This window comes from Frankliniella occidentalis, unplaced genomic scaffold, assembly GCF_000697945.3.
Source record: "Frankliniella occidentalis isolate FOCC.00 unplaced genomic scaffold, Focc_3.1 Scaffold6, whole genome shotgun sequence".
Classification (NCBI taxonomy): Eukaryota; Metazoa; Arthropoda; class Insecta; order Thysanoptera; family Thripidae; genus Frankliniella; species Frankliniella occidentalis.
In genome coordinates, this window is record NW_026267136.1 from 2,839,505 (window position 1) to 2,845,072 (window position 5,568).

Here is a 5,568-nt window from a genome sequence, read left to right on the forward strand (position 1 = left end):
GAGAGAGAGAGAGAGAGAGAGAGAGAGAAGGAGGGGGGAGGGACGCGAGAGGAATGCTAGGCCCGCAGCTCATCAGGGCAGGAAGGGCAGGTGGCCTGCAGGGTGGCCTCCCTGACTCGTAAATACTATTAATAGCCAAGTGGTATTTCATAAGGTCTTCTGCTACCCCTCTGCCTCGGCTTGGCATCCCCAATCCCCTCCCTCCCTTCTCGCGCTTACTCCCCTCCCCTTCTCCATGTCCCCTCTTCTTTCTACCCCTCTCACTTTGCCCCTCCCCCAGCCTATTCATTCTGCTGGTTTTATCTTTTTTCCTCTGCTTACGACTCCACATGCAAAATACTATTACTCTACACTACACCTTCTTTACGCGTGAGCGTTTTCCTACCCGAGCCCTATGTCTATATTGACAGGGACGTAGTATCGGTCTGTCCCTTTCTAAACTTCACAAATTAATTTTCAATGCGACACGAGTCACAAAATATAATTTTTTGCTGAAAAGAGAGGGCCGATCAATGACCTAATAGTATGAGTTTGGTTGCTCGAAGTAATGCTGATGTATTTCGTATGTATAATAAGCCCCAGACTGCGACTGCGCCCCAAGCCCCAGGCCCGCCCGGAATGTGTCTCCGGCCGGCCTCACCAGACTGGAGGCACCAGAGAGCTATTCTCATACACGCATTTCTCTCGGCCACTCAGAGCCACACGCCTCTGGACGCGACAACGCAGCAAACCCGCTTTTCGTTTTCTTTTCAGTGTTTATTTGAAAGAGGAACGGTGCTTTGTATACTATATCCTCCACCCGGCGCTGACCGCGCGGTGATGGCGCCGTGACGGTAGGCAACGCGCCCGCGCGGCTGCTGTGCGGTACAGCGTGACTTCCAGCAGGCGCGCGAGCAGACCCCGCACAACAACCAGCAGGCAGGAAAATCATGTTTTGATTTTCGGGGGGAACACACACACACACACACTCTGAGGTGAAAAGTTTGTACCGAGAGGGGACGAGCAGTAGTAGCGTCGATAAGTCAAAGTTTAAGTGCAGTTCTTTGCTGGCACCGCGCGCTTCGCGAGGCGTCGTCGTCGGGTCGGTGGCCGCGCCCCAAAGTGTTGGCTGCGGACGCCCCTTTCCGTTTTTCTCTCCTCCTCCTCTTTCTCCCTCTCCCTCCTTCTCCTTTCCCCTCACACACACACACACACTTCTCTCTTCTCCTCTCGAACCCTCGCGCGCGGGCACCCACATCACCCCCGACCCACCCCGCCCCGCCCGCAGCCCCTTTGCATGCCCGCCCGCGGGGCAGTAGACCCCTCCGTCTCTCTTCAAGACGTGTCTCACTGCCCACTCAGAATGGCCCCCAGCCTCGCCCCTTAGCCCCCCTCTCTCTCTCCCTTAAATCCCCCGCACTGGACCAAACCCCCTTGCGGAAGAAAAAAAAATTGGAGAGGGGGGGAAAATGATAAAAAGGCAATCGACAGCATGTCAACACAACGTGTTGGGCGCGTGGCATGCGGGAGGGTCGCGTTATGGACGGGCCCAAGGGGCAGTAAGGGAGAGGATGGGTGGCGTAGCGTAGCGCAGCCCCAACGCGCCGGGAGCGCGAGGTGAAAGGGATTTGTGGAGGAACATTTGTCATCCTTCTTGATATGCATGTCCGACGACGGGCGACCCCGCCGGTTTATTTTGGATGGAGCAGAGTGGCCGAAGTAGACCGCGAGCGCCGCGTGGCCAGCAGTGCGGCGGGAGGAAAAAGCAGGAAGGAATGGTGGAGGAAATCAGGGGGAACGGCAGGAGGGTGGGTGCGCGGGGTTTAAGAGGAAAAGTCGACCTTTGTATGCCGGCGTGCGGGCATATCGCCAGGATTGAACGCGCGCTCGGGGGACTCCCCCCCCCCCCATTGTGCATTTAAATTGATTAATCCTTGTTTTCCAATTGAGTCTTTGAGCGCGCCCCGTCCGCGCGGCCCCTCTGCTCCGGGCGCTCCGGGCCCCTCGCCAGCCCTCGCCAGCCTCCCCACTGAGCCCTGCAGCCCGCCGGGCGCCACCCAAAGGGACAAATAATTTAATCCCGACCGTGGCGAGGGCGGGGCGGGGCGTCGGGGAGGAGGGCGCAGGAAAGGAGGGGGGGGGGGCGAGGCCCCGTGGGGCGTCATGGGCGCGGCTCTCCCTACCTCCGCGTTGGGTGGAGGGGAAAAAAACAACATTCAGAGTGGAACAGCGAATAGGTGTGAGCGTGTGTGTGTGGGGAGAGAGAGAGAGAGAGAGTGTCGTCATTCATTCGCTCTCTAAACACGCGGTTTTCATTTGGGGCTGCCTACTTACGTCGTGGTTGTGTTCAGCAGCGGGCGCAGAGTCCGTGTGGAATGTGAGAGGGAGGGAGGAAGGGAGCGAGAGAGAGGAGAGAGAGAGAGAGAGAGAGAGAAAAAAAGAGAGAGAGAGAAGACGTAAAAGAAGAGGGGATTTGCCCCACTTGAAAGAAATTAAACCGGCCCGCTGGTGAGGTGTCGGGCGGCTATGGTGCACATGTTACATCACGCGGTAGAAAATTAGTTGGCAGTTGCTTGGTCCCCTGGGAGAGCGGGTGCGCGGTGGGACACGATAGACTCTCTCGCTCGCTCGTCTCCTTTCGTCTCCTCTTCTCTCCCTGCAACACGTCCCTAGGGGGGTACTACATGGAAAGAGGGGGGGGGGGTAGACCAGGCCCTTCCCATAGCCGGCACGGGCGCTCCTTAAATTGATTGTTTGGAGTCGATCTGCTCTGGAAAAGGTTCATGGGGGGGAGGGGCCGGTGCCCGTGCCGTGGGGAGGCGATGATGCCTCCTCAATTCACTTTACCGCACACGAAGGGCAAGGGTGATTCGGTCCAGCTCGTGTACTTTTCTACTTACTTTGATATGTCGAATTGTGCTGCTGCGCCGAAGACAGATGAAATAATGTATGTTAGCTTGTGAAGACGCAAAAGCCTGTATTTTTTTTTTTTTTTTTTAAGCGCATTGCAATTTTTTTTTCCTAAAATCACACGGTTCAGAATTTTACACGCGAGGAAAAATAATAAGCTTTGCATTTAAAATGCAACGTTTCAGCGGGTGTACATGTTCGTTTAGGTGTTATCGAAACAATTTAACATTTGCGTCGAGTGGCGACAGCCGGCCTAACGCGCATGTTGCGAACACACTGTATGGACGCACGTCGGTAAAGTGGAAGTTTCGAGTTTAGCACCCACATTATCCACGCCTACTCGCAGTCCTCCACCCCCACCCCCCTCTCTCTGTCTCTCCCTGTCTCTCTCGCTCTCACGCAGTATAATCCGCCCGCTCGTATTGTGGATTGAAACGTTTTTGCGTTAATCGAGCGTTAAGTTGTAATCAGATGCCGGAGTGTTTCCGCTCCCCTCTTCTCTCCTCCGTCCCCAGGGGTACGAGGCCCGCAGGGGGTGGTGGCGGGGGAGGGTGGGGTGGTAGGTGGTCAGTACAATCAATGCTGGTGCTAACTGGCATGTGTCCGATCACCACACAAGCAGCGCTCTGACTGATGAGTTCTGGCTGCGGTCGATCGGTCAGCGGCCTTCAGAGGGCACTTTCGACGTAATGATTTTGCCTTATAATCTCCCCCATGAGCTGCGACGCTATTGCGAGAGCTGAATGGTCTCGATATTTCAGTAGCCTCTGATTAATGCTTTTAAAATTTTTCTCTAGCTGGTAGACTACTTCACAAATAATAAGATATGTAAATTTACGATGAGAATACCTTATTGTCATTTAACTTCGACCAAGAAAATAATTACCCAGTGATTTCTCGCTTTCATATTTACGGCGAGGTTTTTTTTTCACCGTGCACATGTCGTGCCCAGTCAGGAACAAAGGAGCGTGCTCCGCTCGCAGTGGGACAGTCCTGGTTCGCGAGCGTCCCCCGGAGGGACGCCATGAGATGTTCGCCATGGCTGGGCGAGAGCGGGGGCCGAGGTCGGGTAGGGAGGAGGGGGCAGTTTATTTGGTGTTGTGGCGTGTAGTATGTGGGCCCGCGGGGTGTGTCTGCACTGGCTTTGGGTATATGATGCGCGCCCCGCCACGCTCCGCCACGCCCCGCTACGCCCCGCCACCCTGGTCGGAGTCGTAAACAGCCTTGAATTGTATGCCCCGCGTGCAGGGACCCTGGGCGCTCCGTGACCGCCGCGCCGCCGCCGCGAAGCACCCGCAGGGAATAAAATGGAGAACGCCTGTAAACAAAAGTACATGTAAGGAAAAAACTGCCAACCCAAAGACAGGACGTGGGAGTAAGAAAACAGACGACATCTTCGATGTGCCCCGCCTCGGTCAGCCCCGGCCGCCACCCTGCGCTGCCCCGGTAACGTCCTGTTCTGTCGGGTCAGTGGGGTGAGACGGAGAGAGAGATGAGGTAGTTGCCTGGAGTAAACCAGAAAAAGGGAGCAAGTGGAGAAGAGGATGAAAAGAAGTAAGTAGTGCTAGTAGCACTGCTGCGGGGAAAATAAAATAAATGCTGGAGAACGAAAGCCCCCCTGGCTCCTCCTGGAGTAGAAGCAGTGAGGAGCGCCAGGCCGGGGCAGGGCGGTGAATGCTGAGGCGGAGAGGTCCCTGGAAAGGGGAGGTAGGTAGGAAGGGGTAGGGATGGGGGAGAGGGAGGAGGAGGTGAAGAGGAACGCCGGGGGGCCCATGGTCCCGGCGAAACGCGAGAATAACCGGAAATTCGAGTTATGGTCGGGTGAATGAGGCTTCCCACCGGAGGGGGTAAGAGAGGTCCCACTCTCCCCCGCTCTCTCTCGCTCCCTCCCTCTCTTCCTCTCTCTCTCTCTCTCTCTCTCTTCTCCTCTAAGCCTCTTTCTGTTTCTGTCTCCCACCCCTCTCCTTCTCTCCGGGAGAGAGGTGCAATCATAAGCCCGTACAGCACACGGCCGTATTATGCCGAGGTGTTTCCAGGGAACGAGGTGCGCCCCCGGCAGTCTGCATGTCTAGGGGGTTGGAGGGTGAGATAGTGAGAGAGAGAGAGTTGGGGGCTGCTCCTCTCTCTTTCCGTCCTGCTGTCCTCCACCCTCTGTACACCCTGTCAACCCCTCGTCCCCTGGAGGGGAAGGAAAAAATGCCTCTGCAAATGGTCCACACGATGGTTTAAAATAACAGCCTTGCGCCTTGCGTTTGATGAAGTTCGAGAAAATCAAGCAACACCTAGTTGCTGTATGGTGGGTTTCTGCTTGGTGTTTCCCAAACAGCATGGAAATCGGAACATACCGTGTTTATCCTCCTATAACGTCGGAAAGCCGATTCGTAATAATTTTGTGATTTAAGAATTTAAAATCGTAACCTTCCAAACATTATTTCTCGCGGAAAATTTTCCCGTGAAGCCCATACGCACCAAACTCTTTCACATCGTGGTCCCCCAGCATGTATAATCTGCGGTGGACTCCACGGACGGTGCGGTGCTTACAGGAGGGGTCTCGGCGTGCATGCACAGGCGATCTGCTCAGCGTTATCTACTGGTGGCGCGTATGGCGACTGCTTGGGCCCCTCTTCATTCCGACAAAAGCGGGGGCGGCGCGGGGGGTGGCGCGTCGTGCCGCGGGGG

General features: G+C 55.8%; 1 protein-coding gene across 4 annotated transcripts in view; it reads left to right on the forward strand.

Annotated features, from left to right (window-relative positions):
• LOC113207744 (visual system homeobox 2-like) overlaps nucleotides 1–5,568 on the forward strand; it is an 82,456-nt gene that overhangs the window by 41,780 nt on the left and 35,108 nt on the right. The window lies entirely within an intron of this gene.